General features: G+C 36.0%; 1 pseudogene; it reads right to left on the bottom strand.

Moving 5' to 3' along the window:
* Positions 1 to 3,626: 3,626 nt before the first annotated feature.
* Positions 3,627 to 8,902, bottom strand: LOC125281800 (tigger transposable element-derived protein 1-like; annotated as a pseudogene).
* Positions 8,903 to 11,165: the final 2,263 nt, after the last annotated feature.

The following is an 11,165-nucleotide window of genomic DNA, read 5'->3' as shown; positions in this document are numbered from 1 at the left end:
GCCAAGGAACTTCTAGAAGTTAAAAAATAATAATTGAAATAAAAAGCATTTGGTAAGTAATGTGGCAGATTTTGTAATAGATTAAAAATTACTGAACCACAAGACATACCTATGAAATTATACATTATGCCCTATAGAGACATAAGTAGAGATGGAAAACATGAAGGAGAGCTTGAGACATATGTATGATAAAATGAGAAAATTTAATATTTTTTTAAACAGAGATCTAAAAAGGGTGGTGAGGGGCGCCTGGGTGGCACAGCGGTTAAGCGTCTGCCTTTGGCTCAGGGCGTGATCCCGGCGTTCTGGGATCGAGCCCCACATCAGGCTCTTCTGCTAGGAGCCTGCTTCTTCCTCTCCCACTCCCCCTGCTTGTGTTCCCTCTCTCTCTGGCTGTCTCTCTCTCTGTCAAATAAATAAATAAAATCTTTAAAAAAAAATAAAATAAAAAATAAAAATAAAAAAAATAAAAAGGGAGGTGAGGGACAGTATAAGGATGTAATGTCTGAAAATGTTCCAAGAAAAAAAGAAAGGCTTGAAGGCTTGAGTTCAAATAGTTCAGTGAATTTTCACAATTAAAAAAAAAAAATCCACACCTAGTCCTATTATAGTGAGAATGAAGAGCACTAAGAGAAAGTATTAAATTCAGGAAGAAAAAAGAAGACATCATATACAAAAGAATGACAAAGAAAGCTAGGATATATTGGGGATAATGTATTCGAAATGCTAGGAAATAGAACTGCCAACTTAGAACTTTATACTCAACAAACCTATCTTTCAATAATGAATGAGAAAAATGAATCAAGAGGAAAAAAATGGCACAAGAATAAGATTATGTCCAAACTCGATATAAAAAAGGAAGAAAGAAAAGTCATAGAAAAATCAAGACAAATACGAAACAAAATACAATGTGCAAAAGATATGAACAGTCATTTCATGGAAGAAGAGGTATGAATGGTCAATAAATATATGAAAAACACTCATTAATCTGGGAAATGCTCACTAAATAAAATATGATTTTACATTCAACACAAAGCAGTGTATCTGGAGAGGACCAAGTGTTAGTGAGGTCATGCAGCAATGGGAATTCCTCTGTATGCATTTGTGGAAGTCGACCGTTATAAACACTTTTGAAGACAGTGTGACACTAAGTAATTTGAAAGATATGCATACTTGTGACCAAGCATTTTCAATTTCAGAAAAGTACCAGAGAGAGTCGCATAGAAATGGGCATCAGGAGGCATTTGCAAGAATATCACTGCAGTACTGTCTTCTGGAGTCTGTTCTATCCAATATTAATGTAGACAACACTTATACAAACAAGCCTTATTATCCTGTTTATATGATAAAAATTTCCATCACTTTTCTTTCAACCTCCATGTGCATTTATATTTAAAGTCCATTTATTTAGAAATCATATTGATTGGTCTTTTTTTTTTTTAATTCACTCTGTCAGGCTCTGCCTTCTAGTTGTGTTTCCATTAACATTTAATGCGATTATCAATAAAGTGGGATTCTATTCTACCATTTAATTATTGGTTTCCTTTGTGGCTGTCTGGGGTTTTTTTTATTTCAACTACTTAACTGTTAATAAAATAAATTGTTTATTATTTTTTTTCTTGCCAACTTCCTTAGTTTCTTTTAAATCCCTTCTCTAACTTCCTGAGTTGAATAATGTAGATCGTTGGTTTTCAATTGTTAACTATTCTTGGCAGGTATTTAACTTAGGATTTAAATAATGGAGTATTCTTGAAAACATTTGCTATCTTAGTAATTACACTTGAAAGCATGCTGCAGTATATCCAATCACTCTACAGCACTCAATCATATCTAGTACTGAAATCTCATGAAGAATTTAAAAGACTTTGTTAGAATTTGTATAAAACCAATTAGTCCAGAATAATAAAATTACAAATTCAGTCTATTGTCCTCTGGGCAGGAAGAGAAGCAGCAATAATTAATTGTAGGCACAATATTTTAAGCATCACTTTTTATGCTATTTTTATGCTATTTTACAGAATATGTCCATTAAAGCCACTGGCGTGCCCTACTTACTAATTGTCTGCCCTCTAACGTTTATTCTTTTTTCCTCTCTCCTTTTTTTTCTTCTTAGTTCTTACATCATTTAAATACTCAGTGATTAGTGTCATCATCAACTCTTGTTCTTCCAACATGTTGATTTAATTTAGCATGTGTGGTGCACAGCTGCATGGTTATTGATAAAATTTTGAAAAACAAGGACAGGTTTATTTTAGTGCTATTCAACTGATAGACACTTTGTAGTTTTTTTATGTGTTTCCTTGCAAATGAACTGCCAACAAACTTATTTTTCAACAGCATTCATATTTCTTTTACCGACAGTATGTTCAACATTCTAAAACTCACTTAAATGGTATCTTCCCTAAAAGTTTTGCTTCTGAAGTGAAAAAATGGTATGGAAACTTCTGCTGGATTATACACAGTATTTAGTGACAACTGATTTTTGTCAGGTAGACAAGAGAATATTTTTTATGTGTTAATTTCTTCTATCTTGCTATCCCTTAAGGTATTATTAATACCTTCCTAATTTATGAGTTTTAAAAATTACATAGAGATTATTTCATCACCTCAGGAATCCAAAGAGGTAGACACAGCTTTATGCTTTATGGATGCAGAAAAAAATGGCTAAGTTACTAGAATAAGTAAGTTGGTGAATGAAAGGCTAATTATTCTGATTTCTTGATATCAGAAAGTGCATCATTATTAAAATAAAATTGTTGGGGCGCCTGGGTGGCTCAGTCGTTAAGTGTCTGCCTTCGGCTCAGGGCGTGATCCCGGTGTTATGGGATCGAGCCCCACATCAGGCTCCTCCGCTATGAGCCTGCTTCTTCCTCTCCCACTCCACCTGCTTGTGTTCCCTCTCTCGCTGGCTGTCTCTCTCTCTCTGTCAAATGTATAAATAAAATCTTTTAAAAAATAAAATAAAATAAAATAAAATAAAATAAAATAAAATAATAAAATAAAATAAAATTGTTATTCTGCATTGACTGCTTTTTAAATACATTTTGTGATGTTCAAAGCTTGGAGGCAGTTAAGAAAGGATTAGAGAAAAAGATCAAGTAAGTTGGGAATTCAAAATTCATCAGATTGCACTCACACTGACATTTGAATCTCTGAAGGGTTTCTTTTTTTTTCCTTTTGATTCAACAAATGAAAAGTGTGTCAACCAGGTAAGTCATGATAACATTTTATGTTGCCCTCACTTATTAATAGAAAACTGCATTTAGATACCACTTAAGTTTTACTGTGACTAATAATAGAAAACCCACGTGAAAGCATAGAACAACACCAAAATCAAGATCTTACGTAGATTTCTAAAGTATATTTATTCCGCATTTTCTTAAGGTAATTAAAAGAATTAAGGAAAAAAATGTAGATAAAAAATGTAAAGAGTAGAAAACAAAAAGGAATAATAATGGAAACCAACACTACAAAAATCTTCTATATTCATGACATATTACCTGAATAATAATCATAAATTAAATAATAGTAAATTTTAAATTAAATCTTTAACTTATTCCTCACAAAAACCCACGTATAGTTCCATGACTATTTTATAAATGATGTCAAAATTAATTTCATGGAGATTAAGCAACATTCAAGATCACATTATTGAAGGCGATAGAATCAGGATTCAAAGCAAGTCTTCCTGTCTCCATGATGTTCCCACTACACTGTAAGAGAAAGGGAAGAGGAGGTATTGGACAGAAAAAAAGACCGATAAAAGGTAGAACTAAAACCTAAGCTGCAGTGCTAGCCAATTTACATACAGTATTTCATTATTTGCGACTTAGTTTTGTGTTGACCCTTCCATTGATTTTTAACAAATTCAAAAACTGAAATTCAGGAATTAATAGCTGTGTCTTGGGTCAAACGGTACAGGGTGGAGCAAAGATTCAAAAACAGGTGTTTCTACTCTTGTATCTTAATGTCTTTTTTCCCCTTACACTCAAGACTGACATACCAATGAAAACTCTACAAGCCTCATGTGGTTTGACAGAAATATGTCCTAAACCATCTCCTCCTCTCTAACCTCTCCCCATTCCCACTGTGTGTTCCCTATTTTGGTGAATCATACCATTATTTACCCAATGATAAGAAATGTGAGCCCCAGGTGAATTTCATTCCTATATACAATATCTTTCTTCTTCTTTCTTTCTTTCTTTCTTGGTATTTTATTTATTTATTTTTTTATTTGAATACAGTTGACACACAATGTTACATTAGTTTTATTTATTTATTTATTTGACAGAGAGAGAGACAGTCAGCAAGAGAGAGGGAACACAAGCAGGGGGAGTGGGAAAGGAAGAAGCAGGCTCCCAGTGGAGCAGGGAGCCCGATGCAGGCCTCAATCCCAGGACTCTGGGATTTCACCCTGAGCCAAAGGCAGACGCTTAATGACTGAGCCACCCAGGCGCCCTAAATGTTACATTGGTTTTAGATGTACAACATAGTGATTCAACAAGTATATACATTAAGCTATGCTCACCACAAAAGTAACATATTTTCATAATGTCAAACTGAGAAGATGATATGAAATATGAATCCAGGTCTCTCTTGCATCCTATAAAATATGGCTTACTTTTCTATAAACAGAGAAAAAACTATCAAGTTGCATAATCACTATACTTTAATAACCCTAATAATATATAAATATTTATAAATTGTTTCTTGTGTGCCAGATAGTGTTCTATGTACTTGAGGAGTTTCATTTCATTCAATTTTCATATTATTATTATTTTGCAGATAAGGAAACAGGAGTAGATTGAGTTTAAGTAGTTTGCTCAAGGAAAAACTTCCCAGGAGAGGAATGGTCAAGATTAAAACCCAGGCAATTAGCCTCAAAGCCTATGTGCTTGACCTGTATGCCCTAATGATTTAGTGATCTGAAATACATTAAGTTGACAAAATGGCCCATTCTAGCTCCAGGAGTATAGGAACGTGGAGCATATTTCTTTTGAACTCAGTATACCGAGCAGAGAACAAGAGAAAAATTCAATATTACTACAGAGTAAGAACTTGTGTGACTTTAGGCAAGCTACTGAATATTTCTGGTTATTAAGGGTTGTCATATATAGTATGAGAGATTTGGTCTGATAAACTTTATGGTATCTCTGTGCACTAAAATTCTGTATTAAATAAATATATTAAATCTATTAAATCTATTATTTTCTTAAAATCAGTCAGTACAGGCATACATCAGAGATATTATGAGTTCCATGCATGCCAGACTACCACAATAAAGCAAATATCGCAATAAAGTGAGTCATATGAATTTTTTGGTTTCCCAGGATGTATAAAAGTTATGCTTATACTATTAGGTATGCAAGAGCATTATGTCCAAAGAAACAATGCACATGCCTTAATTAAAAAATACTTTATTGCTAAAAAAGGCTAACCATCATCTAAGCTGAGCGACTGGTACTTTTTGCTGGTGGAGGGGCTTGCTTGTTGTTGATGGCTGCTGACTGACCAGGGTGTTGATGGCTGCTGACTGACCAGGGTGGTGGCTGCTGAAGATTGGGTGGCTGCGGTCATTTCTTTTTCTTTTTCTTTTTCTTTTTCTTTTTCTTTTTTTTAAGATTTTATTTATTTATTTGAGAGACAGAGAGAGAAAGCCAGCGAGAGAGAGAACACAAGCAGGGGGAGTGGGAGAGGAAGAAGCAGGCTCCCATTAGAGGAGTCTGATGTGGGGCTCGATCCCAGAATGCCAGGATCACGCCCTGAGCCGAAGGCAGATGCTTAACGACTGAGCCACCCGGGTGCCCCGCGGTCATTTCTTAAAATGAGACCACAACTAAGTTTGTCACATAGATTGACTCCTTTTTTCTTGAATGATTTTTCTATAGCAGGAGATGCTGTTTGATAGCACTTTACCCACAGTAGAACTTCTTTCAAAATTGGAGTCAAGCTTCTCAAACCCTGAAGCTGCTTTATCAGCTAAGTTTGTGTAATATTCTAAACGCTTTGTTGTCATTTTAACAATCTTCACAGCATCTTCACCAGGAGTAAATTCCATCTCAAGAAACCATTTTCTTTGCTCATCCATGAGAAGAAACTCCTCATCCATTCAAGTTTTATTATGAGATTGAAGCAATTCAGTCCCATCTTCTTGTTCCACTTCTAATTCTAGTTCTCTTGTTATTTCCACCACACCTGCAGTTACTCCCTCCCCTGAAATCTTGAACCCTTCATAGTCACCCATGATGGCTGGAATCAACTTCTGCCAAACTCCAGTGAATGTTGACATTTTGACCTCTTCCCATGAATCATGAATGTCTTTAATGGCATCTGGAATGGAGAATTGTTTCGAGGTTTTCAATTTTCTTTGCCCAGATCCTTCAGAAGAATCACTATCTATGACACCTATAGCTTAACAAAATGTATGTCTTAAATAATGAGACTTGAAAGGCAAATTTCCTCCTTGAACTGTGGGCTGCAAAATAGATGTTGTGTTAGCAGGTGTGAAAACATCATTAATTTCATTGTACATCCCCATCGGAGTGCTGGGGTGACCACGTGTGCTGTCAGTGAGCAGTCATATTTTGAAAAGAAACTTTTTTTTTCTGAGCACTATGTCTCATCAATGAGCTTAAAATATTTAGTAAACCATATTGTAAACAGATGTGTTTACACATTAACACATGTACACATTACCAGACTTTGCTGTTCTATTTATAGGGCACAGGCGGAATAGACTGAGCATAATTTTTAAACATCTCAGGATTTTCAGAATGGTCAATGAGCATTGATTTCAAGTCAGCACGTGCATTAGCCCCTAACAAGAGTCAACCTGTCCTTTGAAGCTTTGAAGCCAGCCATTGACTTCTCCTCTCTAGCTATGAATGTCCTAGGTGGCATCTTCTTCCAATAGAAGGCTGTTTCATCTACACTGAAAATCCCTTGTTCTTTGTAGCCACCTTCACCGATTATCTTAACTAGACCTTCTGGATCTCTTGCTGCAGTTTCTCCACCAGCACTTGCTTCTTCACTTTGCACTTTTATATTATGGATATGGCTTCTTTCCTTCAAACTCATGAACCAACCTCTGCCAGCTTCAAACTTTTGCTCTGCGGCTTCCTCACCTCTCTCAGCCCTCACAGAATGGCAGAGCATTAGGGCCTTGTTCTGGATTACGCTTTGGTTTAAGGGAATGTTGTGGCTGGTTTGATCTTCTAACCAGACCACTCGGAATTTCTCCATATCATCAAGGCTGTTTCTCTTTCTTATCATTCATATGTTCACTGGAGTAGCACTCTTAATTTCCTTCAAGAGATTTTCTTTTGGCTAACTAACTGTTTGGCTCAGGAGAACTAGCTTCTGGCCTCTCTCAGTTCTCAACATGCCTTTCTCACTAAGCTGAATCATTTCTACTTTTTGATTTAAAGGGAGAGATATGAGACTCTTCCTTTCACTTTAACACTTGAATATTGTAAGGTTATTAACTGGTCTAATTTCAATATTGTGTCTCAGGTTATAGGGAGGCCCAAGGAGAGGGAGAGACAAAGGAATAGCCAGTCAGTGGAGCGTTCAGAACACACACATTTATCGATGAACTTAGCATGAGTCTCCTCCCTTAGTCCATTCAGGCTGCTATAACATATACCACAGAGTGGGTAGCTTATAAACAGCAGGAATTTATTTCTCAAAGTCCTGGAGGCTGGGAAGTCCAAGATCAGGTGTCAGCATGGTCTTACTGGAATAGATTTGCCAGTTATTTTCTAGTCTCTGTATTCTCTTTGGGAAAGATTGTTCTGAAAGCAGATGGAAACAGTTGTTGTAAGTGTGAAAGCACTCAATGGTCTCCTGCCCACTATTTCCTCTTTTCCAATCCTTTCAGTGACAGCTGGCACTGAGACGAGCTCATAAAAATACAAACATGTTTTTACATGAAGTCATGTACAAATTTGGGGCTAAATAATGTGAACCTTTAATCACGACACTTCTTCATCTGGTGTAACTTACTAATTGACCTCACAGACATCATCTCAGAGCTAAGAAAGGTAGGTGCTGTCTTCCCCAGTCTTTTTTTTTTTTTTTAAGATTTTATTTATGAGAGAGAGCAAGTGGGGGAGGAGCAGAGGGAGAAGGACAAGCAGACTCCATGCTGCACATGGAGCCCTACACAGGGCTCAATCCTACAACCTGAGATCATGACCTGAGCCGAAATCAAGAGTCAGACACTTAACCAACAGAGCCAGCCAGGTGCCCCATCCCCATTCTTTCTTAAAAAAGGAAAGAAAGAAAAAAAAAGCATAGGAAGACTACTATGTGCAGGGCATAGTTGCTGTAGAAGAAAATAATGAATCAATATCAGTTGGAATAGTTACTGCTAGTCTTGAGAGCGAAAGTGCTCGTTCACACTGTGCTGAAAATTTATTATTTTTTATTTTTTTTTAAGATTTTATTTATTTATTCAACAGAGATAGAGAAGCCGGCGAGAGAGGGAACACAAGCAGGGGGAGTGGGAGAGGAAGAAGCAGGCTCCTAGCGGAAGAGCCTGATGTGGGGCTGGATCCCAGAATGCCGGGATCACGCCCTGAGCCGAAGGCAGACGCTTAACCACTGTGCCACCCAGGCGCCCCCACACTGTGCTGAAAATTTAGATAGGGAAGGGGACATAGTCCACAAGGGAACACATCATCTCTGCATTGCTGACTATGTTTCTGGGTGTGAGGGAGGTCCCTCTTTGTTGAAATTAATGAGGTCACACCCTGGGCTTCCCAGGACTTGGAGCACCATTAGGCTGATATCTGGGCAGAGGCTCAAGTAAACCTAACGCCATGGGAGAGAAGGATGAAATTTTGCCCGTTTCTCTACACATGAAAGGGTGCACAAGACACTCAGGTTGAAAATGAACCATCACATCTGTGAACATTTATTTGGAGATAGATGAGATTTAGTCAAGGTTTCAAAACAATATATTTTGTATTAATATTTTTATGGATGTAACTATATATATATATACTATATATATACATTATGTGTATATATATATACACTATGTAACTATACACACACACACACCCACCCACCCACACACACACACGGTGATAATTATGAATTATCAAGCCCATATGTTAATATTGTCTTACATGCTTATATACATTAAATTATAAGATAAAGGGGCAGTTGGTTTTATGTATTCATAAATTTCACTTATATATTTAGAAAGATGCTTTATTGTTTTGTAATATCATTCCACAGTCCACTCTGTTCCAAGAGTGGTTTTAGGTTTTCCCCCACTGTATTTGTTCATGATACATTTGTATATTGCATTTTTGAAACAGACATATGGTGACACAATCTCATACTTAATTGTTATGGCCACTTAGTTGATACACATTACATCATTCATATCTTCTTTACCTGGGATTTAAATTTAACAGTTTCTAATTAAAAGTAAGAATCCAATAACTTTTGTGTTTTTTTACAAGGTGTATTTTGTACCCTATAAATTGCATTCAAATGGTACTTTCACAAGTTCACCATCTGACAGTTTCCTTTCTCAACACATTTTAAAAATAAGGTGATATCTTCTACAGTAAGCTTTATTTCGAAAGTACAGATCCATAGAATGTTTAAAGGATTTTCTTTTAGTCTTTTTTATTCCTTAAATTTAAATTCTAAGTACATATATATTATGTCTCCTTATAACATAGAATTAGAATATAATGTAATTATTCTCAAATGTTTAATAGGTCACTGTATTTTCTATGTGTGACATACTAAGAAATGTGATTTTCATATATTTAAGCAACAGAAAGAAACAGAACTAAGCAGTCTTTTAAATTCAGAATATTTCTGGCACAAAAGCCTCGCTGGCCTTTTAGGACAATGCTTTAGATTTTTCTTTTCTTCTGAATACCTGTGACTAAAATATTTTACCAAATTTTTTCTGGTGAGAAAATTCAAGAAGGACTATAACTCCTTTAAGGAGTTTGGGAAGAAACAATTCCAATACCATTTGGTTTAAGCCAACCCCTTGAGTATCCCTGAGCAATTTTGCACTAAAAAACAATTAAAAGACCAGTGAGAAGGTTTCCATCAATGTTCACATTTGCCAAATTGGAACTATGCTAGGGATATTTAACCTATTATTTCATTTGATTTTCAAACCAGCCCTGAAAGGTAAATAGATTTGCCCATTTGATAGCGTGAAGCTGAGGCTAAGACGTACTGAACGCTCAGGTTGAAGTGTCGAACTTGCTTTTAAGGTCAAGTGGTTACCCAGGTATAGCTGGAACTCTAGCCAAAATTCGAACAAACCCAGAACATTTTCAACCATGTCATAGCTACCTGCTCATATGAATTGCTAACATATCCCTGGGTATTAGGACTATTAAGTTAGAATTGCTCAAAGTATTATACTTTCCAAAATTAAAGGAGAGGGTAGAGCTTTCTTTTATTAGAGTACAAATGCAAATGCTTTTCCAAATCATATACCACCAACAGGAAGCCTGCAGAAATTAATAATTGTGCCAGCTATCAATCTTTTCATGCATAAAATTCAAAATTTGTTACTCTGCCTACAGATGAAATGTCATTTTATAAAAAGCTAATTATATGCACCCACAAGTTTGCCTGTCAACACCAATGAGCCAATAGCAATCTGCAAAAGCTAAAATTGAGTATAATATTAAAATCATTTGAATATAGGCATAAAATCACATAGTTTATTCAAACTGTGTTGAATATCAATAGAATTTAATTTTAGAATGAATCAGAGGCTTTTGGAATTACACAATTAAGGATAATTTGAATGACATTAGAGCTCATCCTGACACACCTAACTGCATAGGCAAGGACTCCGAGGACCAGAGAGAGAAGTGAATTGCTCCTGCCTGAGTAGAGGTGGGGCTGACAGGCAACCTTCTTTCTGTGTTTTCACCCCAGATAAACCAATACTTCACTTATAATCCCCACTCTGTGCCTGAAGTTGTATAAGGATTATTCGTTTCTTTATTTAAATCTATCATAACTCATTCTGGGAAATAACTGAGACAGTTTACAAATAGAATTTTGAAAGATGGAATAAACTAAAAGTAGGAGTAAAAGAAGAGATAAAAAAAACAAGGATTGAGGGGCGCCTGGGTGGCATAGCGGTTAAGCGTCTGCCTTCGGCT

Source organism: Ursus arctos, unplaced genomic scaffold (genome assembly GCF_023065955.2).
Source record: "Ursus arctos isolate Adak ecotype North America unplaced genomic scaffold, UrsArc2.0 scaffold_10, whole genome shotgun sequence".
Taxonomy (NCBI): domain Eukaryota; kingdom Metazoa; phylum Chordata; class Mammalia; order Carnivora; family Ursidae; genus Ursus; species Ursus arctos.
The sequence above is the reverse complement of the archived record's forward strand: the minus strand, read 5'-3'. Positions and strand labels throughout refer to the sequence as shown.